The 25,705-nt window shown below is 39.2% G+C and overlaps 1 long non-coding RNA gene across 7 annotated transcripts in view; it reads right to left on the bottom strand.

The window, feature by feature from the left end:
• The window catches only part of LOC135445204 (uncharacterized), a 305,400-nt gene that overhangs the window by 206,822 nt on the left and 72,873 nt on the right, over window positions 1–25,705 (bottom strand). For all 7 annotated transcript variants that reach the window (XR_010439482.1, XR_010439483.1, XR_010439477.1 and 4 more), the window contains one exon: window positions 505–572. This is a non-coding gene — a long non-coding RNA (uncharacterized LOC135445204). The remainder of the gene's footprint in view (window positions 1–504; window positions 573–25,705) is intronic.

Raw genomic sequence — 25,705 nt, 5'->3', positions numbered from 1 at the left:
TTGGGTCTCCTCTCCTGCATGGCAGGAAAGTGAATTATAGCATTGAGTAAAGCTTTCCCCAGTCTAATTCCACAGTTCAGTCTTTCAAAAGGACCTCAGTGAGATGCCCAGAGCATGTGCTGTTATGATAAGTGCTGGGTGTTCATGTCCCCAAGGCCTATCTGACTGCTCCTGCCTCACTTTCCACAGCAATATTTTAATTCAGGATCCAGAGGAGGTTCCTCTACAGAACTATCTGAAACTAAGATGAATGTGTGCTTTTTCCAGGTTACTTTTTGAAAACAAATGCAGGTATCTGCAGTCTTATTATTCACACATAAAATGGTATAGAAAAATTAATTACAAGTGACAAAAGTAGCTAAGTTATTATCTTCACCCTTTTTATGGACAGCCTCCAAGTGTACTTAGATTTCTTTAGGTGAAGCTCTGTAGCATAATCAGTAGTTCTACCAAAGTGATCATTTGGGATGTATCAACAAATGCAACTATTAACATAGAGCCTACCTTTCAAGAGAGTAGACAGCCAGCCATGATGGAAGATGTAGGTAGAGGCATCTTATTGTAATTCAGATCTGCAGAAGACCAAACAGAAAATTAGGGAATGAACTGAAAAAGGACATTGATATGAAAATGTCTGTTTAACCACCCCAAAAAGAACTGTTTCTCTGGTTTCAGACATATTTTTATGCCAGGCTTATTATTTCAGGCTTATTTAAGTGTTTGGAGCTCATCTTAAAGCCACCATTTAGAGCTGTTGTATTCAGAGGTAAGTGATCACTAATCAGAGAGGAACATGAGAAATGTTATATAACTCAGGGTAAGGATCTTTACAGTAGAGGAAATTTTGGAACTAGCCAGAACTTGCAAGGAGAGACTAAAATAAAAATAGTACCTAGATGACAGGCTTTTATTGATACAGATGTTTTACCTTTTCACTGTCTATTTGTGAAGAGATAGAAAATACACCAGGTCCTGAAGGAAAGGCTGTCTTGAAGTGTGTAATGAGCACCGCCAGGAGGCAAGAAGTTTCTTCCAGGACCTGGTTTCCAATACCTTACGGCTGCAACCCACTGAACCAGGAGAGGCTCTGCCAGCAGGTGCACTATAGAGGTGAAAGAACTGAAACACATCATCTGAAAGGTAGGGCACTTGGAAAACCCTGAAGGTCTTTGCTCCAAACTTGCTGAGATAACTTTGCTGAGAAAACACAAAGGCCCTTTAAACTGCCTTTCATGGCTTATGTGCCATTCTATATAGCTAAAGTGAAGAACACATTCTGAATACCTACCAACCTCAAAATAATGTTCAAAATAATAGATATACCCCTAAATTCTACTGAAGTTAACATAATTTTTCAGTTTGAATTTTGAATGTTATGAACTTTTATGATTGCTGAGCTCAAATAAAAATCCATGCCCTAAAGTCCATAATATTACAAGGAATCCTAGTCAAATAATTTTTTTTAAATCAAGCATGTGTTTAAAATTGTGCAACTTGTATCAGAGTTAGAGCTGAAAAAATAAACTACTTAACAAAAAAGTAGGTTTATGTCACAGTTGGAACACAATAAATATAGTTTATTCAGAGCAACCAGAAGTGATTTTTGTCCAGGAATATCTTATTTCTATCAGTATAACTGTGTTGTGCATCACTTCCATGTGTGTGTAACAGCAGTTCCCAAACTGTGATCATTCTACTCATTTATAGTACAGTGCATAGATAAGTGGTTAGCTCCTCATTTCTCTGATTACAGTAGGTAGCAAGAAAAGAGGTGTGAACAGTATGTTGCTAATGAAAAAAATGTGGGTGCCAAGAATGAATTGCAATAATTGTAATATTTGATATTAAGAAGATGAGGGAAAGAAATTACTGACACACTTTCTCAGCTGCTCACTCAGTCACCATACTGGTAGGTAAGCTGCTCAAGACTTATGTATGAGAGACTTAATACAGCTAATAATAAATTATAATGAAGTCTGAACAAGGATATATGAAAATTACTGTGTCCACATGACATTTCCTACTGCAGGAGGAAAGGCTGAGTCAGCAGGAGACTGGAGAGCTGTAGTTATGAAATGGAAATGAGCTTTTCAACTCAAGGAACATCAGATAGATGGAGTTCTAACTCCCAGTGAAAGCCAGCAGGCAGAGCACATAACCCACCTGGTCCCATACAAAGTAAGAAAAATGCAAGCCCTCTCCCAGTGCCATGCCTGGACTGGAACAGTGTGCAGAAAACACATTTATTGCAGCTTTGTGCCATATTATCTCCAGGGCTTCAAGCCTCTACTGCAGGGTAGGATAGTTAGTTTTCCTATTAAACATGGCAGGATACAGCTGGAACTTGAAGCAGAAGAGATTGTGTTTAATGAAACTTCCCTGAGTCTTACACTTCAGTGGTGTGTTAAGACTTAAAAGCATTTTATCCAAAACCCTGGACTCTTCTGTAGAATTCAAAATACAGACCTAATGTTCCAGCTCAGCAAAGGAATGATGCAGCAGTCCATCACTGTTGAGAAATACTTTTTTCCAGGTGTCTGAGTACAACCCTTGGGGTGACTAATCCTCTACCTCAGTTTGAAAATCCCAGCTCCACACTGTTCCCAGCTGGGAACAGGAGTGTGCTTTTGAAGAGACTCTCCTGAGCATTCCCCATGACATCATTTTGCTTTTCAGTGCAGGGCTATGTCAGAGCACAGACTGTGCTCATTTGGGATGGAACTGCCCTGAGTGTGCTGCATTGCTCGTGGGCACTCATTCAGCAGGGTGGAAGTGCATCTTTTAGAGGGTGTCAGTGTGGCTGTTGAGTCTCCTGCATTCTCTGCTCACCTGTGCAGGATCACTCCTCTGTGAATACAGACACACAACTGTGCACCCTACATACACCACTACTGCCAATATACACATCTCAGCCAGGAAGTTAGGAGAAAAGAATTCTGAGATGGAAATTGTCTCTTTAACTGAAGTGAACATTTGAACAAATGGGTATTTGCAAAGATAGTAATATAAACCCCTTTGTACAACTTTACAGGGACAGGGAATATAAGAGCAACCAAGGGCATTCAGACAGACTAGACAAGCATATTGTACCTATGCAATGCTCTTCATCATTACTGCAAGCACTAGTGCTTGCATACAAGGCATGTAACTCTTGTCATGTTGTCTGTAGCATCATGACAGAGCTTATAGTTTCAGGAGGGATGTGGGCTGAAGATTAATTCATTTCATATGCATTCAGATATTTTCATTTTCAGTTTTTTCATTTTCTTCCATATGGAAGACACAAAAAGACAGGCAGCTTTGAAGGAAAAACCTTTTTCGTTTTAAACATTCTTTCCTAAAATTTAGTATTTCCTCTGAAATAGCATATTGGTCTTCCTTAAAAGAAGATTTGAATAGTGAATAATAAATAAAATAAAAATATGTATTTCTTTAATAATAAAATGTTGGAGCACTTTGTAAATGTCTTTCCTTTGTTGTTGTTGTTGTTATTACTTGATTTTCCATTTCAATGAAAAACGGATGCTTGGACCAGCAAATAGGCATGCATCTGTTGAATAATGCTAATTCATATTCAAGCTGTGCTACCTAATTACAATGCATTTTTCATGGTACCATCACAGATAACCATGGACGATTCTTGGTCAGTCACGACTTTCTTAATTAGCAGAAACTATTATATTTTTTGACTTTTCATGGATTGAATAGGGTATGCCTTCCAGCTCTCATGATCAAGCGTACTCCCTCCCCAAAGCATAGGATTAAAGGCATTATATTGATCAAATTACAAGAAGACATCTTTTTGCTTTGCTCTGCAAATGTAGAAATTAAATATTCACAAACCAAATGTATTACAGTGAATAAAAAACTGACTCAGTCCTGGAAAAGCAAAACACAATGTATCTGAGGAATTTCACCCTAAAAATCTTCCTTCTTGAATAATTTTAAGAGTATTTTTAGATATTAGTGTAGGTGTTGGGGAAAAGCCCACATTGCTTTAAAGTCTGCCTTTTGTTTAAAACACCATTTCAAGAGATGATGTTATGCAATTAGAAAGAAGAAAGGGAAAGAGTCTAAAACCAAGTGATTCAACCCAGTTATAGTAATAGAATTTCACAGAGTCTGTAGAAGGTTCTGTCTCAGAAAGCTTTGGAAATATTCTCAGGTATATAGTTTAGTAGATCATTGAGATTTATGTTCATATTACATGAAAATATCAATCAAAATCTTTCTTTCCAAACAGGTTTAGACTAAATTATTCTCTTTCAAAGTAAGTCTCAATCCATATGTCTATATGAGTTTTTTAAATACCAAGTCCAAAAATACAGGAACCTTAAATGGATGCTTTTGCTACCTGCCTTAGATCAGCAGCAGTCCGTTGTGTCATGCAATGGGCACTGAATCAAAGAAAAATTCCATCTGTGTCTAGTAAAGAGGCTGAGCTGGTACTGGAAGGATACTCTCCACAAAAGAGGAATAATACAGCAAAGAAAACCCAACATTTTTTTCCACAAACCTTAAAGACAGAGACTGTTTCTGAGGGAGAAAACACTGTTTACTTATAGTGTTGCCTGTAATCTTTAGTCCTCTGCTTAGGACTGCCAAAAATCTTCTACATACTGGGTCATATCACTAGGACTTTCCAAAACAATATCATTTTTCTGAGAACAGCCACTAGCAGATATTGGGTGGGAGTGGAAGGAGAGGGAAGGCACACAATCATATACTTTGTTCTTATATGAACATACTTTGTTCTCATATGCCCTCCTCACTTCTGGGAGTTTGGACAACACCCAACAAGGAGGTTACAGCCACAATATGGGGCTTAACAGGCTGCCAGCCATCTTCTTCCCATTAATGCCCTGGCCTGCTTTTAACCCAGTTCTATTTTGTACACTGACAAACTCAGGCATCAGTTTCTGGATGAATTCTTGGTGTGGTTTAAACAGCTTTCATGGGGTATCTCATGTAAGAGGCAGCTAAGGGAGAAAGGAAGGAAAGGACTAAAGGGGATCAAATCCCTATCTCAACAGGCTTCAAATCATGGAGGCTTTTTGATCATATTGGAAACTTTGTCCACTCTTCTCTGTGTGTACTTACCTGGACACCATCATCTATGTTATTTAAAATGTGTGTAAAACAAGACTGTGTAAATTTTTGCCCAGGCTTCAAGCTGGAGCCTCTATTGCAATATATCAAAACATGACCTTTATCTCTCAGGAAGGCACGACTTTGCAAAATTTTTTTGATTTTGTAGCATAGGTCTGTAAAGAAAATAAAATTTCACAACTAAACTAGAAATTATTGTGAAAAGACAGTCCACTGGGAGCCTGGAGCTACTCACTAAACAGCCAAATGGAAGATTTAATGTCTTCTCATGTATTTAGACCAAAAATCTTCCCACTACACCACAGATACTCCTAAGAAGAAGGTCTTTTAGGATAGCAGAACCCTAACAATGAGAAAAACAAGGCTTTTGAATTTTACCCTTTTATATATTTTTTAAATCTGGCTGAAGAAGCCCAGGGCCTGTTTTTTAGTTGCATTCCTCTGCAGCTAAGTAGAAATAACAGAAATGGCAGGCAGGCAGATAGATTAGGTACATTAGTTCACATTCTAAACAAATAGCAAAATTCCTTTCAGCAATTTATGCACTGACAGGCCACTTCAGCTGCTGGCACATCTCTACTGAAGTCCAGAGTGCTACCTCTAAACAATATTTTACCATCAAGGATACAAAGACCCAAAGCTCAAAAATTAAAGATTAAAATACTTTAGGTAATGACAACAACATACATGTCTAAACTTAGTTTCAAATGCAACAGGGTACTTATTTACCTATGAAGTCCTAAGGTTAGATAATTTTTTTTCTTTTACTAGGAACACTAGGAGTTGTGGGAACATGCCCATGTGTTTTAATGTTATCAGCTTGCCATATCTATTCACCTGTCAGGTGCTGGACCATATTTAGCAATTCCTGTCAGCTCCTTCACGACATTCACCACTGGATTGCCATTTTTGCCTATTCTTGAATACCCTGCAGCTGCTTCTCTGAAAGTGTGAGTCATCCAAAACTGTTAAATCTTAAAGCCAGTCTCAGTTTGGCTCCCAGCAAAATCAACACATATGACAAACCATCTACACTTGTGTGGAGGTGTTCAAGGGACTTATAGTGAAACCCTAAAGTGTTGTGGGGAGGCAAAGATCGCAGCACCTGCACACTTTGCATGGTGTGGAAGCTCAATAACTCCACTGTAATCTCCTGGGGGCTAACCAGGAAAGTCAGTCAGCACCACATCATGAGCTGCAATTCAGCTGTGGTGAGGCACCTATCCCTTAAAATAGGCTTGATGAGCAAGAAGAATCCCATGCCCTCACCCACTGCAAACTTGACGTGATCAGCACTCAAGATATGTTGATGTCACCATTCTCCTGTACACAGACTTCACAGAATCACCGAAAATGGCAAGCTAGAACAGACCCACAAGGATGATCAAGTCCTGATCCCTCACAGGACCGCCCCAGGAATCCCACCACGTGTGTCTGACAGCATAGTCTAAATGCTTCTTCAACTCTGTAAGGCTTGGTCCTCTGATCATTTCCCTGGGCAACCTGTCCCAGTGCCCAACCACTCTCTGGGTGAAGAACTTTTTTTCTAATATCCAACCTAAACCTCCCCTAACACAACTTCAGGCAATTCCCTTGGGTCCTGTCACTGGTTATCACAGAGAATAAATCAGTGTCTGCCCTTCCTCTTCCCCTCATGAGAAAGTTGTAACTGCAGAAGTTGTAACAGGTCCTCAGTCTCCTCCAGGCTGAACAGACCAAGTGACCTAAGCTGTTCCTCCTATGTCTTCCCCTCAAGGCCCTTCACCATCCTCATGGCCTCCTTTGGACATTCTCTAAGAGATTAATGTCTTTCTCATATTGTGGCACCCAAAACTGCCCCCAGAACTCAAGATGAGACTTCCACAGAGCAGAACAGTGCATAGATGGACAATCCCTTCCCTTGCCTGACTGGTGATGCTGGGCCTGATGATCCCTCATGATCCCTCATGGCTGCCAGGGCACTGCTGTCTCATGTGCAACTTTCCATCAACCAAGACCTCCAGGTTCCTTTCTGCAACACTGCTTTCCAGCATTTCATTCCCCAGTCTGTCCATACATCCAGGGTTGCCCTGTCCCAGGTGCAGAATCCAGCACTTTTCCTTGTTGAATTTCACATGGTTGGTGATTGCCCAGTCCTCTAATTTATAAAGGTCTCTCTGCAGGGCCTCCCTGCCTTCCAAGGAGTCAACACCTTCTCCCAGTTTTGCAGAGTTGCTCAGTATCCCATCCAATCCTCCAAGTCATTTATGGAGATGTTGAAGAGCACAGGGCCGAGGATGGAGCCCTGTGGAACTGCACTAGTGACAGGTGCCCAGTCTGATGTCACCCTTCACTGTAACCCTTTGTGCCTGACCATGAGCCAATTGCTCACCCATCCCATAATGTGTTTATCCAGCTGTGTGCTGGACATTTTGTCCAGAATGATCCTGGGAAAGACAGTATTGAAAGTTTTACTGAAATCCAAAGACTGACTTCCCTACATCAACTAGGGGATTTACCTTGCCATTTAGTTATATTACACCAGAATCAAAGCCAAATTTAAGATCAAATCTCACCAAACTTTGACAAAACTCTAAGCAGCTATGAATGCTATAAACTTAAAATACTATATATGAACATATATATATATATATATATATATATAAATGAAATTCCATATTTATGCATATGAAGCTTCTAAGGAAGGTGCCTTCTGATCTACAGAAATACTAAGAATTAATTAAAATTATTTCCAATTAATCAATCTTTATATCACTGGGAAAATATAAAACGGAGCTCAGCTGGACCTAAATTGTTCACATTAGGCAGCCTCTTAAATGTTAACAGCAAAAAAATTTGATATCTGGCTGTAGGAATTCTTTCAAACAGCAACAAGAAATAAACAGAAGCAATACATTTAGTTATACGCATATGGGAACAAAATTGCAAAGTTATACACTGACATTTCATCAATCGTTTGCCGTAAATGGTGCATTTTTAAGATTGCCAGAGATTATCACCAACTGCCTGATGTTCAGTGCCTTCCCCTACAATGATGTTCTCAGAGGCTGCTTGAGTTTTGCTTGGGGAGGTCCCAGGAGGTAATTTTATTTGGTTTCAAATTTTTCTCTCCTGTAGAAAATCTGATAGACTATTTCAAGTGGTAAATGTCGACGTTCTATTATTACTTTACATATTTCAGGTTTATAACTGAACTACTGAGTGACATTAGACTGTTTTGTACGTTTCCAGCTATTCCAATTCTTTGCTTCATAAACTTCTGGAAACAATAAAATCTTGTTTTGATGGAGCAGGTTCTAAACATGACCACAAGGTAAAATACCAAAAGTAAACCTTCAGGCTGTTTATGTAAGCACTAGGGGAGTGATTACAAAGTAAAACAATAAAGTGTCAAGAGTATATCGATCAGTGGCAACATTTTTTATTTATTTATTTTAAAATATTAAAGAAAAAAAATTAAATACTTAGAATGTATATTTCAGGCTACCCAGTGGACACCACACTTTTCTTTCCCCCCTACACAGACTTCATCTCTTTCCCTCCCCTCTTAAAATTCTGACTTCAAAATGATTTTGTCATCTAGGCTTTTTTTATTGTACAAGAATAGAGCTAGGCAGCCAAAGATAAGCTCAACATTTATGTATTCAAATCTGCATTTTGCAGGCATTTCTGCTCTTTTGGCATTGTTACTGTTCCTCAGTTCCTGTTCTTCCTAAGATGAATTGTAGAGCCTTCTTGCAGCCTGGCACTGGCCAGCCCTGATGAATGTCTAGACCTTGAGGTCGAGATGTGGTCAGAGGAGACACTCTCTCCTATGAGATTCTTGCTGCAGAACTGGGGAATATAATTCACCAAAGTCTTGAAAATCTAGAAGAATTACCAAAATGATTACGAGTCCGGAGCATATCTCTTACTAGGAGAGATTGAGGGAGCTGGGTTTGTTTAATCTGGAGTAGACTGAGAAGAGATCTCATTAATGCCTATAAATATCTCAAAGCTGGACGCCAAGAGAATGGTGCCAGACTCTTTTCAGTAGTGCCCAGTAACAGGATGAGGAGCAATGGCCAGAAACTAAAACTCAGGAAGTTCCACCTCAACATGAGGAAGAATTTGTTTGCATTGAGGGTGGCAGAGCACTGGAACAGACTGCCCAAGGAGGTTGTGGAGTCACCCTCTCTGAATATTCAAAAACCACCTAGACACAGTATTGAAAAACTCACTGTATCTCGATATTCACTTGTGGGAACACTGTGTAAATGGCATCTGTCAGAGCAGCACAGGCTGCCAGAAAACCAGGGCCAACCATGGAGGGCTCCCCATGGTGGGGACAGCAGGGCAGGGCCTGCAGCCCAGCCCAGCCAGGAGCGGGGCAGCCACAGGAAAATGGGGCAGCCCCAGCACAGGCACCTCTCTGGGGCTGGGGACAGGAGTGGGCTGGGGCTGGGCTGGGAAGTGCAGCTACAGCTGTGCCTGGCTCAGAGCTCATGGCTGAGCAGGACTGTGGGGAGCTGGAGGACGGCCCTGCTGCAGCAGCCCTGGGGCAGGGGATGGCCTGGGGACAGGGAGCCCAGCAGGGGATGGGGAGCCCTGAGGGTGCTGTGATGGCACAGGCAACACCAGGGGTGTCCTCAGGGCCCAGATTGCACAGGGTGTTATTATTGATGTAGCTTTAGGCCAAGAATTAGATAGTGAGGCATAGTCTCTCCTCAGCTGGGTGTTTGGTGACTGATGGGAAACAGTGTGTCCAAATTAGATTTGCTGGTGAATGTTTGGGCTGTTTTCAGAGGGCGGTTACTGAGTAAGACTGATTTAAAACTGATTTGATGTTTTCTGTTTTGCACAGCCTTCTTTCCTCACTACTGCACTGATCACTGCACTCATCAGCCAGCTCTAGGCATGAGAACACTGTTTTTGCTGTTCCAGAATATCTGAGGGGGCAGATTGCTCCAGCCAGCAAAACACATGGCTTGTAGGATGGCTGGTGAGTCTGAGGAAGATACATGCAGGAAAGCAGGTATTGCTGGGGGACAGTGGGCAGAAATGCAGATGAAATCTTCCTAAGAGCAACACTCCTAAGACCTCCAGGAACACCTTTTCCCTGACAGCATATAGGCAAAGCCCAGCCTCTTCTGGCTTTTCCTCCTTGCTCCCCAACCAAGATCATAGAATCCAAGATTCACCAGATGGATTGGGCTGGAAGGGATCTTTGAAGATCCTATAGCCCAGCTCCCCTACTATGGCCAGCGACATGTACCACTAGATGAGGCTGCTCAAAGCCCCATGCAACATGGCCTTGAGCACCACCAGTGCTGCATCCCTGTAAGTAGTAATGCTGCCTGGTGCCGATTCAGTTCTGGCTCTGGGTTGGTCTGATGACTGCAAAGTTTACTTATTGACTCAACTTCCTGGTGAAGTGTGAAGCTACTGGAATTGCTCCAAACTTATGTTCTCCTACAGATCATTAAAATGGCCATAGTAAGCAGCCAGATGCAACAACAATGGATCTACAAAGAAAAAAAACGTTGGCACCACCATGAGACAGAAAACTATCCAACTGTATAGATCCTGAATAAACTACTGAGTTTGGACTTTTATAGAAGGAGTTAGAAGAAAATATACAGGAAAAACAAAGAAACACTGATGAGTCAAGAAACTTTCATGGTAATTTTGCATTCATTTTTCATCAAGACTCCTACTGGGTCTTGTACATATCCTCTATTCTCACATCTTTTGAAATTATGTTTGCAAGCATGAAATCTAATATAGTAATGGTGCCAAGAAAGTAGTCTCTCCTTATGTGCCATATGACAGTTTACATGCAGCTTAAAGAGGGAAGATATTCTCCCATTGTTCAATATAAATTTTTATTCTGGTATTAAAAGTTCAAGAAGTCTACCCAACTTTTAAAAACAGTTGAGTTCACTTCAATTGACTCTTTCTCTCAACTTTAGACTAAGTAACATGCTTTCCTATTAAGCCTGATGGAATTTCAGGAGCACTCAGGGTTGGTTTTTTTGCTAAAAAATATAAAAGTGTTAAGCTGTGGGCACATTTTGTCAGATAGGTGTATCACCCTGTGGTTCTGTCAGACACCAGAACTATAGAGTAATGTACATCAATAACAGTGCAGAAATCAGAAGTGGAGGACAGCATTTTACAGTTTGGTTTGCTTTGTTACAGTCATTTTATATAAAAGCCACTGAAATAGAAAATAAGCAAGTAGCTATTTAAAGAACCTTTTCCAATTGCTTAAGGCCTGGGTGAATTTTACAAAGACAAAAAAGTTTTCCGCAGATAAGCACCCGAATTTTTATATACTTTTGCTGTACTACAGCAGAGTACCATGGTAGTTTTCAGAGACATTTCTCCTCCTGAGGTTTCTAGGAAGGTTCCCAGGCACAGCTCCATAATGGTGTGTGACTTTATACACAAAATTAGGCATCTGTTAATTAATGTGGGGTTGCCTTTATCACAGAAAGTAATCAGAAATTTCCTAACAAGATAAACTGAAAGCAAAACAGCACAAAGAAGTAACTGAGTTTAAGAATATCAAGAAAGAAATATGATGATTGAGACTGCTCATGCTGCAACAGAGACAAACTTATTTTGTTTCCTGCAAAAATAAGATTACCATCATTCAGCTACAAAACACAAGCCTGTATTGACAATCTGCCTTAGTTTTCCTCAGTGTAACCTTTTGCACATTATCATTTTCAGCTTAAAATTACCTGAACCAAAGAGGCCCCAAATGCAGGCACCCTCCTGAATGCCTCTATCAGAGAGAACAGCTTAGACGTTAAAATAGTTCTGGCAACCTTAGTTTTCATCCAGATACTCAGAGCAAATTTTTAATCTGCTCCCACTTTTCCTAAAGAGAAATAGGTTACTGCATGCAAGAACTTTTCCCCAAACTTTTATACACGTTAAGTAAAAGCCAATGTTCCCCATTTTAAAATTTTTCAGAGTAGAACACAAACTCCAAAAAGTCTACAGTCTAATCAAAAAGAGAAGATTATTTTCAGAAGAATACTTCAAAATATAAAGAACTAACCAGAACTCATGGCTTTTCAAAGTCCTTGGCTGAAAGAGACAGTTTCTGTATATTTTATATAGATACAAAAAGGAAAGGGAATTCTAATGTAAGAAGTGAGTCTGCTGAGAGGAAGGGACAGGTTGTTCTCAGCAGGCTTGAATATGAACAAACTCACAGGCAAGCTTTGAACCTTACCTTGTAATTGGTGTTGATATAACAAGAGTGACTGTGTGCAAGAAAGGAAGACGATGCCCTCGTCCCTGAGGCTTGCACTTCAAACCTGATTGAGAGAAATTCTTCCCTTGGTACAATCACTTCTACTTCAGTGAAACTCCAGCATAACAAGCATTTTATATGCACTGCAGAGGGACCAGAATACTAATTTCTAAATGGAAATTGATAAACATCTTTCTCTATTTAGGCTTGTGGCTATGACAGAGAAGACAGGCATGGATGGAGCTCCAAACAGAAATGCCTCTGCAGAGACGAAAGCATTCAATATCCAGTAAATACACAAGTCCTTTACAACAAATAAATCCCAAACAACAATTTTTTCTGGTACCAGAACATTAATTCACAGAAAGATCTTTTAAAAGTCATCACATTTGATTTTTCTTTTGGATAGCTGAAAAGTTATTGTATCCCAAAAGGCAGAACATATTTGAATAATAAACTCCTTACTATAACAAGATGATTATGTATAAATATTTGCCTATCACAAGAGTGTGCTTGAACTATTGCATCTTTAAAATTGTATTAGCTATCCACATATGTCAAACTGGAAGTGAGATTAATATAAGCAAGTGTCTCATTAACTTCCTTTCCTGCACTGGGAAAATGAGCCATGAACAAATTTCAGAAGTTATGAGGGTTAATTTGGATAAGCAGACAAAGTGTTGATGTTTGCCTGATTTATCTCTTGAGTCTGAACCATCAACCTCATAAGCCTAAAACTCTACTTAATTTCGCAAGGTTTTCCTGATTTTTTCACTCAGGCAGAAATGAATGGAAGTTCATGGCATTCTTGTGCCTCAGGCAGGGAATGTACAGGTCTTGCAAGTCTGGATTTTTTTGTAAAAGATGTTTTTTATCAGCAGAATTCACTTTTCTGCCTTGCCAGTGTTCTGGACAGAAAATCACATTTTTAGTGAGCCTTTCCTTAATTTTTAGAATGGTGGTATCATGAATGATATCTCTTTTGCCTGATTATTTTGAAAGCCACAATCAAATGACAGACAAGGAAGAGCTGCTAACCTCATCTTTTGTGTGTTATATAATGACTGTTCCCCATTCTCTCAAAAAGTTAATCTTACACTCCTCAGGTTATTGGCAGACCTAAATTTCTCCTCCTTCTGAGCACCTACACAGGCATGTTGACCATGAGACATGTTGGTAATTCTAGTGCAATGTCATCCTTGCTTTCATCTAGTGTGAGGGGTTCAAAAGATGGCTGGGCAAGACACTGCAGGAACCAATCCTTTCAGTTTGGGGAGGGAAAAGATAACTTTTAGCTCTGATCCTGAGAGAGGGAAGAAGGAAGACCCTCCTTCTGGGACATGTGCTAGGGGGAGGGATGATGGCAACAGCAGGAAGCAAAATGATGAATGCAAAACTCACAAGAGACAGGACTGCAGCTACAGCACATTGGGGCAATGGACAAGACACAGTTCAGGAACTGGCTCTACTTTCAGACTGCAAAACCGGACTCATCTGATCCCCCTCAGTGTTCCAGCAATCATAGAAACTTCCCTCTGTGTTTGTTTCCAAGATGTTTAAGACTGTTTCTGTTATATTGTGTATGATCCCTTTAGACCATGAACAGCTCTGAACTGAAATACACTAATAAAATACCTCTGACAATTTAAAGACACCCAAGTTTTATCAGCTACAGGAAAAAGAAATATGTCCAGCTAAGTCTCTAAGGCTATATTAGTGCTAAAATAGATTGCAGACTTACAGACTATTAAAGAAAACAGGTTTGTCTTCAAGATACTGTTTTTTCCTCAGAAGGAAAGAACATCCTCTTCACCATACAAACACATCTACTGGCAAAGGACAACTGGGAAGCAGTTACTTCTGATAAATTTACCTGAATTTATAAAACTAATAACAGTCTCTCACAGAATGAGCTTTGCACCTGCCATTCACTTTTGCCCTGGTAGCACCCTCACCTCTGTTCTAGGCTTGGTAACTTTTTTGAAAATGATGTAAAAAGTATTTGACAGAAACCACTACTTTCATTTAAAGCCAGCAGCAGTCCATCCATTTCATGCCCATACATACAAGGATTGTTAGCACACAAGTGACAGAGCAAATAAAATTATCCTATAAAATTCAGTCTTAAATGGATGATAATTATTTAAGACGTCCCAGGGCACTTTGTGGGCAATAAGCAAATAATGAAAATATCATTGCTTCCTAAGGCATATATTTAAATTCCAGTATCTTGTCTTAAAACAAATAAACTAACCAAGCAACCAACCGGAGAGCAAATGTGCTGAAAGGCAAATAGGAGCTCCTCTGCCTTCCTATTAGGATAACAGTAAGCCTTAAATGAAGAAGGTTCATCTCTTTTTGAGAAGAATTTAGTGTTTTTCTACCAAGTAATACATACAAGCTTGCACTTGAATGAACATACATTTTTCATCTTCATGATGAGTTATGCAGAAAGAAAAGACAGATTGTGCATATGTCTTTCCTTAATAAAATTTTATATTTACATGAATCTGCTCATGACTTAAGCCATTTCTTTCAGATGTCTTCAGTTAAACAGTCCTGTTGTCTCTTCATTCCTTTTGCAAATTAGGCTGTCACTAGGTCATGCCTCACTGTTTAGTTATTTTTAGCCTTCCCATTACACCTGGAGATGTTTGCAGCTAAAGTGCTGCCATCTGGAGTTGTTAATGGCATGCTGGTGGAAGTGTAATCACTGCATGACTTTGTTCTGCACTTCCCCAGGGTGCAGAAAAATGTGATACACATTTAATTTATGTTAGTTTGGGCTTACAGCTGCTCATCATCAAGTGTGATAATATATAAAATTTGGTGCTCTCCTTCAATGTCTTGCCATCCAAAGTTACCTCTGACATATCAACAGTTCTTACCATAACCAAAATATACCTGTACACACTAAAAATAGCTTTAGGTGAAGCCTGTTCAATTTTTCTAGGAATTCCAAATCTAGGAGCCTTAGAAATCAAGATGCAATTATATTCATCTTAGTAGGAGGTTCCTCTCTTGTTTCTACTGCCACTGATTTTGGGATGGAAATTTATCTCTCCTTTTCACTCACTTTAAGCTGCAGAAAGGAGATTTTATCTGCATTATCTGATTTGTCTCTGCTATGTGATTGCAGAAAATGATGTATTATTGTCTTAGCTGCAGTGATTTATAAACAAAGAACCTAAATTCTGCCTTCCAGCCAGGGGCTGTTTAGGCCTGGGAAAGGACATTATCATGTAGGTGCTTTGCTGTTTAATTTGTTTTTGTTTGTGGTTTTTTTTTAACGACAGCATTTTACCAGGGTACAATCAAAATCATGCTCATATTCAAAATAAATGGAGTTTTTTTCCCATGTTAACACATTATTCTGACTCAAAGGAGACTTGGCCTCCTAACTGGGGAAAAAAAGTCTGAATTACAGAAGAGGAAATAAGAAGAGCTTTAATAGGCAAGTAACTGCATAATTCATAGAAGATGAAACAACACATGCAGCACAGAACCTGTTGTAAAGACCTATACTTTGAGCTGCTGAGCAGCATTACCAGTCACAGCTCTTGGCATTGCTCAGATGTATTCTGCCTAAGCTTCTCACTTCGGAAAAAAATCATTGATTTTCACATAGAAGCTTGACCTAAGTCCACAGACTACTCCACTAAAGAATGTACCCCTAGCTTGGGCTCCATCCTCACAAGCTCTCTTCTTGGGCACCAAGCACCCAAAATGCAAGTCAAGCCAGAGACAAGACTCACTCACTGTCACTCTCATGCGGGAGGTCTGCATGACTCTCCTCCCAGGGTAGTCTTGCAGAGAGCCCAGAGGCAGGAGATTTGCTTGAGTGTAAATAAATGCCAGGTATGGGAAAAGCTGATGTTTTACAGAAAGGAGGGAGCCTTCTCATCCCAGATAGGGAGCAGGAGGATTTTTCTGAGTTACACTCACACAGATCTTCTCTCACATTAGTGTTGCCCAAGCAGGGGGCACAGTAGTATTCCTGAAGTAATCCCCCTATTTCAGTGCCACAGAGTTGGTGATTTCAGTCTCTACCCTCAGGAGGCAATGCCACCCATGGGGTTACCAGACCACTTTTTCTCCCCACTCACACAAAGTGTATTCATTTGGGAAGCACTGCAGTGCACAGGCAGTATAGGAATGAAATCTCAATGCTTCAGTCTCAGGGCAAACAATAAAAAACTTGCCTGAGATTAGACAGTTTTGAAAGGCAGAGCATGTTGTCAGGCAGCCAAGCTGGAAAACCTTGACTTTTGACTTTTATACTAAATGTATATGTTTGACAAATAATTTGAGAATTTTTACTTCTTGTATAGCCCACATGTTTGAGTCACATAAAACTCTAAATATCAGCCAATCTGAGGAATGGGCAGTGGACATGCGTGGATGGCGGGGTACGTACATTTTCCTAGATCTGATGTTGACGCAGTTGCAAATTTCCATATTGCATTACAGCAAAAGGCTGTAATTTGTCACAGTCACACAAAACAAATTTGTAAATCCGTCTTCGCAGTATTTTTCCTAAACAAACTTCTAGTATCTCTCAAATCTGCTCTAAATTTTCCATATTTGCCCAAATGCTCTAAGTTTTTGTTTCTAGCTCTATGTTCCTTACTTTTTTAAATTACATCCTATATACAAGTAAGATTAGAATACCCTTGAAGACAACAGAAAAAAAAAATCATTAATTTTTTGAAACAGAGATTGCTTCATTCAGATCGGTGGGAGGATAAAGCCTACTCTGATGATCTGGTTGTCCATTGAGATGAAGGTGTTGAAAATGCAAGTGAAAATGTAAGTGTTAATGTAAATATTCTGTCAAGAGATAAACAAATAAACTGATTTTTATATTAGAGGATCGTACATCAGGTGAATGCCTGGAATGGATGTATGGAGGGAGCCTTTATTTTGTTCAATACTACCTAATTCTGTTCAATATTTACATACCATAGCTAAAACAAGGAAAAAAAAAAAAAGGAAGGAAAGACAGAACAAAATAGAGAAGAGAAATTTGGAGGCAGTTCCTGTTACTAGAGTAGCAAGTTCTGAGGTAATGGAAAGAAACATCTCTGGCTGGACTTTATTTTCCACATTTGCAAAACACACATCTGTAAGTCTACTATCTTTGGACCACAGCTGCTGTGCTTTGCACTCCAGGCTTAGCTGAAAGAAAAGAAATGAAATGTTTCTTTCTGGGAAAAAAAGCAGGTACAGCCTCTTAACAGAACACACCAGGGTGAGAAGATTGTGTTATATGACCAGTCACAAACTTTGGCTTTATTAGTTCAATATGAAAACTTCTAGTTTGTTTGTACTGTATCCTTAGGTTGGTATTCTTGAAGGAGGGAAACCTACAGATTCCCTTCTAGGCATGATTTTGGGCCAGCTGTAAAATTTTTCATAGGTGAATTGTCAGCAGGATTATTCTCCAGTGTGATCATATGTTTCACATGAATATGAGGAGAGTGTGACCACTATGGTTTTATTAAAGTTTCTTATATAGATTTTTTTTAAAACTAAGCGCAAGAAGGCAATGTAAAATGCCAAATTGGTTCTACCATTCTTATAAAATAATGGGGAAACGTTTTTATATGCCAGGTGGAAACAATGACCTTGTAAGAACTATTTACTAATATAAGCCATCAGAGGATAGAATATTCATAGTAATTGGGAACTTAATTAGATATCTGGCAGTGCTTAAGCAACTAATTTATCTAAAAAAAAAAAAAAAACAAAGCCAGATCAACTAGGGTCACCTCTCCAGTGAAATAAGTGCAATCTTTTCCTTAATGCACATTCAGAACTAAAGTCTTTAAGCATCATTTTGCTTTAAAAGAATGTTTTGACAGAGAAAAGGATTTTCATTTGGTCAATTTTATTTCATGATTGCAACTATTGTTGATTATAAAGAAAATAAAGGAATGTCTCCTCAAATACTCTGAAGAAAAATCTAAATTGTTGAAAATACTTTTATCGCTTTCCTAAAAAAAAAGAAAGACTAATATATCTCCGGCTATGGGGTGCAGGTGCCCAGGAATTGTCAGGGGCAATGTCTCTGAGGAGCATCCAGGCCTTTCCTATGCCAGATACAGCAGCTTCCAGGCAGGAATGAAGGACTGAATTTCAGCCTGGAAAATGCTGGGGAGAAAGCAAGTGTTTTAATTTTGTATTTGTTTCTCATTACCCAAATCTGCTTTAATTGCTGATGAATCAAATAAATTTCCCTGCAGTCAAGTCAGTTTTTGTTGTGATGATAACTGGAGAAATCTTTCTGTCTTTATATCCACCCAGAAGCTTTTCCGTCTAATTTGCTACCCCTGTCCTGTTGAGCAAGGGAGGGAGGGAGTGGCTGGGTGGGCATCCGGGTGCTGGCCAAGGCATCGGAACCCACCACACTCCGGGTGGAGAAACAAAGAACACCTTCTGCTGTCACCTCCCAGCCCCCATCCTGTCACACCACACCACAGGTGTGTCTTATCCTGCTAGTGCAGGCTGAGGTCACAACAAGCAGCATGAGCCAGTCCTATGGCCAGACACCTCCAAGGAAAGTAAATTCCACATTATTATCAAGAAACAGCTAGTTTTTCTTTCTGCACCATGAGAACCACTGATAAGATGAATTATTTTAGACCACACAGAGGTCAGTACAGCAGAAGTTAAAATTCAATGCTTGTTTTACAAAGTTAGTGAGATACAGAAAAAATTCACTACTATGATACAATAGAAGCAGCCTTTTCTACAAATAACTATAATTTGGAATTCTACAAAGTTCTCCAAATGGGGAACACAAAGTCTTCTACTTCCAGGCATGTGAGCTAACCTTAGTAAATAGACAAAAGGGTACAATTTTATTTGGGTCTAAGATATGTGTACATGCTACTACTACATAGTAGCAAATTAAAAATAAAAGCGCTTCAAAAACTTTTGCAACCCACAATCCTTCTGAGATACTTTACATACCTTGGGGGAGCCCTAAGCTTTAAGAGCAGAAGGACATCCAAATTCATTGAAACATGAGCAGAAACTGAGCAAGGTCAGCAAAGCAAGGTTGAAGGTAGATCTCTCCATTAGTAGGGGAAAAATGTATTTTCTTCAGGAGAGGTTCTGTTTCTATCTTGGTTGATTTTTCCCAGTACTTGCATTCTTCTCCACCTGAAATCATGTTATTTCTCTTTTTAAGGTTGCTTAATCCAATTTCGTCTTGAAATAATTTCTATTTATTGCTAATACATACAGTTTGCTACAGTATTCCCTTATTTGAACTAAAATGCTTCACTTCAATGCCTGGTCTACAAGTTTCCAAGTCTACTTGTCACCTTCATAGTATATGACCTCACATTTTTGAAGCAACTAGTCTTAAACCATGGAGAGGTATCAATCTATAGCATTCCTTCAGTATATTTCATCCCACTGTGAGATGCCCTCTTAGCCTCAATTTATCTATGCTGTCTAATATACTACAGCCTGTAGCTAGGTCAGTCTAATCTGTCTTCATAACTCATATCCTCACAGTCCTAAGCACTTATACAATTCTTTGCTGCAGCCTCTTCAATCTTGACAGCAGGTTTTTCAATATGGGAAAGAATTTGCTCACAGCATTTAGAAGATGGGTGAAACTCAAATTACATTATTATAGATTTTATCATAAACTACAGACTCATTGGAAATTGTTTGAATTACTCAATTTTTTGCATATTGTTACAAAATTTAACAAAGATAAATCTATTAGAGTTCAGTTGATAGTATCTTTCAAACATTTAAAGGGAAGTAAGAAACTATAACTACTGCAGACGATGATTTCTTCCATAAGAACAATCAAGTGGATTTTTTTCAAGTGGATTTTACTCATGTGGCATCCTTTTGGGAATTTGCTCCAAAAAAGTCTTGCAAAAGATACACATATATATATCTTGACAGTATGAAACTCTTAAAAAAATGACTAATTTGTATTCCCAAGGACAGTAATGTCAGTTTTCCCACACATTTATAAGCACTGCAGTATTTCATACAAGTGTATATTTCTAAGGACAGACACATGAAATTTCAGGCTTTATTTGTGGGGATCAAATAGCACTGAAAGCACCCCTGCATCCAGAAGTGCAGCAAAGCACCCAACTGGTATTGATATGGCACTCACCCCATGGGGGATCCAGTGAGACACAACCCCAGACCCAGGGAATAACTACTCCAAAGGAATCCAATAGCATTTGCTCTGAAGTCATTAACAGAAACCCCTGCCCTACCTCATTTGTCTGGGAAGATTTCTGGAGACTGGGAAGCCTGAGTTGTGGGTAAGGTCAGGTCATTTTTTCATTTTTTAACTAGTAGCTCATTTGCAATGAGAGAGAATCATAACTAAACCAGACCCCTCCATCCTTCCATCACCAAAGAAATGCTTCCACTCAAGTGGAAAAAAATTCCAGCACCATCCCCTTGGAATACTTATTACCAGTATTGCTTTCAGCCATTTTTGCACATTCCATTACACACACATAAAAAGGTGAACAATCACTTTACAAGGATTCCTGTGCAAGAAAATAATGCAGAATGCTTAAGTAAGCCAGAAGACCCAAACCTGCATTTTATGGGTCGCAACAATATTTTGTGTGAAAAATCTGCCCTCACCCTCCTTTGGCACTCTGGGCTCTGTTACACTGAGAAAAAAAAAATCTAGGAATTACTGCAAAATACAGCAACTGCAAAACAAGTTTATAAAATTGCATCATTAAAATAAAGTATTTTAATATTTAATAATTTCATCACTACTGTAGTTTGTTTTTCTTTTTTAAAACTCCTAGAAGGACAGGATCTGAACTGATCCTTGACTGGATTCCCAACAAAGTAAAAAACATAGCCAGAAAGGGATTAGTTAATGGAAGAAAAATCAAAAACAGAAAGAAAGAGAGCAAGGAAGATTTGGAACCTTGGTTACACAGATAAAACCGATGTTACCTGAGGCACCACTGGACAGCCCCATATATCACAGAAATCTTACATCTATTTCAGAAGGTAGGCTATTATTCCTACAAAACAGAACACTGTCTTGTCTGTGCTTCACACTCTTGTGGATGTTCTTTTCAGTGACAATGAAATTGCATGTAATCTCTTCTGATTACACCAAAATTGCTAGGATTTGCAAAGAACACATTTGAATTCATACATCTAAAAAGTAAACCAAGCTTATAATTTAGGCAACATAACTTTTGTAGATCTGACATCAGACCATTCTGACTGAAAGATTTAAGTCTGACTGAAAGGTTTAGGGAAGCTATTTTTGGATCCATCAATAAAAGACTGTTTCCCAAGGAATCGTGATATTTATGTGGAGGGCGAAAATCAGTTCTGCCTGCATAGATAGGAATGTTCACTCTTTATCTGCAAATGTGGCATTTTCTACTATGCATTTGGAAATAAAGATTCGTCAGCAGTGTCAGATTTCCATAAGCATGATGTGTTGTGTGAACATAACTAAGCAAGGGACCCTGCGCATTCAGTCCCAGCTTTGCTGAACTACAGCAGTACAATACAGCAATAATTACCAGACAGCTCAGAAAGAGACCTAAAGAGGTAACTACCATCACCATAGAAAGGATGGAGATACTGAAAAGATCACAATGGCAAATCTACTACTTACATTTTTAGCATAAAGAAATGTTTCAATGACAAATTATCACCCAAGAAAATGAAGAACAGCCTTTCTTCCACTCTGCATAAAGTCTGCCTCTGCAACACCTCATTTTGGCTTCAGAGGTGATTCACTAGGATTTCCAGATCCGGATGGTTAAACAATTCAAAAAAATCCCTTGGGGTTTGAGGGTTTTTTTTCATTAAGCATTATTAAATAAAACACTAATTTAATTAATTTTCTTGGGAGATACAAAATCAAATAGCAATCAGAATACCTTTGATTCCCTCTTTGCTGATCCACAGTGTAAAATGAAATAAGAGAATGGCTTTTGTTTCCAATATTACTACAGCATAGCAGTTTCCTTGTGTGGTTTTACACAGGTTTTGAACACCTGGTTTGGCAACTTTATTCAAACAAAAATTCAGGCCTAACCTTGCTGAGATGGGAGGTGATGGGGCTTTTAGGATTCAAATAGAAACAAAAAATTCTCATGGAAGACAGGAAGATTTATATTCCTAGTTCCCACAAGAGTGTTAAATTCATGTCTTCTCACCATCAGAACACCCTTTTAAATTCCTATCCATTAACAAAAGGTGAGGTCAGTGGCAGTAATAATATCCAGCTAGAGAGAATCAAACAAACAGAGCCAGAAATCAATTTGCAGAATCTTGGCCAACAGCAAAATAACCGTACATCTCTCCTGAGGTTCCCAGTTTAAATTCTGTCATTGTATCACACACAAAGTCCTGCAGCAGCTGACTTCACTAGCCTGCCTCCCTGTGCTCCCCAGAGCACTAAGGACCAAACTCCACAGGCAATAGCATGGCTGTCCTCACATGTCAGTCTATACCACTGGAGTCTATACCCACAGGCATGGAACAGTTCTCTTCCTTCCTCTCTGGTTGTGAGTTCTACCTGTGGGGGAGACAAGGGCCATGCCCTGGGACTCTGTTCCCCTGTTCCCCCCTCCCCATGATTCATTTGGAGGCAGGTGGGAGCTGGAGTGGAAGCAAGATACGAGAGATACGTACTGTCATAGAGTTGAGTTCCTCCAGCTCAGCAGGGCACGAGAGCAGCAGTTTGCCAATGCATTGCCATTATGGTTGCTCTCCCCTGCTTCCCTGTTCACATGGGGAAATTCAGTCCAATCCTTTCTGGCTATGAAGAATTTTGCTTTATCAGAGTGGATTTGCTGCTTCAGTCACATTAGAGTCCTTTAAAAGAAAAAGACTACATTCTCTGATATCTTCTGTACCTTCACTGTCATGCTCAAACTTGAAGCTTGAGATTTTCTAAATAATCAATCCACCTGTTAGCAAGATCTTGATCACAGCACATGATTAAGATCTGGACTTAGGTTCCACTCCAAGAAGAGCAGCAGCAAAAAGCCTCCTCATACTAATGCTACTCTTATATTCCATGGTCTGGATCTTCTTCTCCTAGAATAGCATAGATGTAGTGTTCATCACAAAAAGAATGAAAGAATTGAATGAAACAGTTCTACTAGCTTCTTAACCTTCAGTGAAGTTTAAGCATTGCCTGCTTTGCAAGTTACAACCTAGTCTGATTTTAACATATAAAACTTTAAACTTTACATATCATAATTTTTTGGGGTTTATTTTAAACTTTGTTCTTTCAGGGTTGCTGTGGGTTTTTTTGGGGTTTGGGTTTTTTTTTTTTTCTGTCTTTCTTTCCGCTGTCCTTATTTTCCTTTCCAACATAACCTTTTAAATAGTCTAGCAAGTGTTTTCCAGATATTTTCTGTGTATCTGCTTTGTCTACAACAAAGACCCACAAATGTATTTCCCATAGAAATAGTGGGCAAAGGCATATAAATCCCTTTGTGACTCCCAAGGCTTAATGGCTCCACCTACAAACTGGGTTTTGAACACAGTAAGAAAGTGTCTTTTACTAAGTAAGAGTCTTGTCCCCTGAGATTATCATATGATTAGGAAAAAACAGCAGGAGGACAAGGTAAGGTTTATTCCCATTAGCAGATGAGAACAGAGGAATAGTTTAATAATCTAAGGTGATCCCAAAAATCCGTGTTAGAAACACAAGTCAAGGTCTTTTCTTCCAACTCACATTCCAAGCAATGTCCAACCTCCATATATGATGATTTTTTCCTAAGTTGCAGTAACTAACTCCTACTCTAGCTTGAGTTTATCTAAATATGCAGAGTGAACAAGTCATTCTAATCACATGAGTTGAGTTTCAGCTATTTCTAAGCTGGACCAATGCATGCAAATATGGGGTGAGGAGGGAGCACCAGCCCTTCTCTTGGACATGGGTTTTTTCTTGGTAGCGGCTCACACAAGGTCAGCAGGACAAATGTCCTGTGCATGGGAATGTGACTTCTGCTGCCATGGCTGGAACTTACAGTTCACATGTCCAGCAGGATATTGGATTGGATTGGATAATGAGATTAATGAGAGCTGAGCTCCAGAAAGTTCTTTATTAGGCATTTTTGTAATGAACAAAAATGCTGATAAGTACTATGCCTTTTGTGACATGCAAATGTCATTTCTTTGTGAGCCAGGCACTGAAAAGATGTGTCACCTGACAAATACTGTGGCAGAAGAAACATCTGCAATATATATGACAATTATTTTACCAACATAAATTATCTTTGTTCCATTATACTTATTTACAGTATAGTTTTGCTACTGAATCTGAATTGGGAGCATTGCAGCTACAGTATATCAGTATTCCTACACTGGTGCAGCACAAAAAAACAATTCTGGAAGCTTTAATTAATTCTAAACAATCACCTAGGAACCTTTCTTCTTCAGCACACAAGCAAATTCCCAATGACAGAACAGTGCAACCAGCATATTTACGTAAGGATTACTTCCTCCCAGAAGATGTAAAATGTGTTTTTGACCAGACAAGAGTGTTATTGTTCTGCAATATACACAGAATCTTATTAACCTGGCTGAGAAGATAAAAGGAATGGCAATAGCACAGTTAGTGAATTTTAATAGAAAGTCTATATATATACTGACTCTTGCTAAAACGAAGAAAAAGCAAGAGATCTTTTTTTACTTTGATGAGACAGAAGACAATTAGAGGAGTCATTCCAAAACAAGATACAATTTTATCAACTGAGTGCCACGTTTTGGGCTCTTGATAGACCTTTACTTCCTTTCTGATTTTGCCCTATACACAGTGAATGAGCTTATGACTGATTCAAATGGGACAATAAAAATCAGGAACCTCACTACAGCATGGTTATTTTGTCCTCCCTGCTGAGACCACAACCTCTGTCCCTATGTCAGCAGCTTCCTTAGATGCCATTTAAAATCCCCTTAGCACAGAGGTGTTTCTTCTTTCTCCTCTATGCTTTTCCTGCTCTTCCTTAAACAGTTTTTGTCTGATCTTGGTTGAACAGGACTTTTCTGTTGAAGGTAAGAGAAGTCAAAGGCCACATATATGGACATGACTCAACTGAAAGCAAAGAGGGTCGGTAATTGCTATTACTGAGAAATAACAGTAAAAAAATAAAAAGCCCTACAAGAAACTCAGTATTAGCATATTACTATTTAGGAAGAGAGGACAAGACACACCAACTTTCAGGTCATACTCGTGCAAAAGAAGATTCTGTGCTCAGCTCATCAATAACACATGACTCCAAAACAAACTGAATATCACTTCATTTTCAGCCTCACTTAATATTTTGTCACTTTTTGCTCATGTGAGCATTC

This window comes from Zonotrichia leucophrys, chromosome 1, assembly GCF_028769735.1.
Source record: "Zonotrichia leucophrys gambelii isolate GWCS_2022_RI chromosome 1, RI_Zleu_2.0, whole genome shotgun sequence".
In the NCBI taxonomy this organism is placed as follows: Eukaryota; Metazoa; Chordata; class Aves; order Passeriformes; family Passerellidae; genus Zonotrichia; species Zonotrichia leucophrys.
The sequence above is the reverse complement of the archived record's forward strand: the minus strand, read 5'-3'. Positions and strand labels throughout refer to the sequence as shown.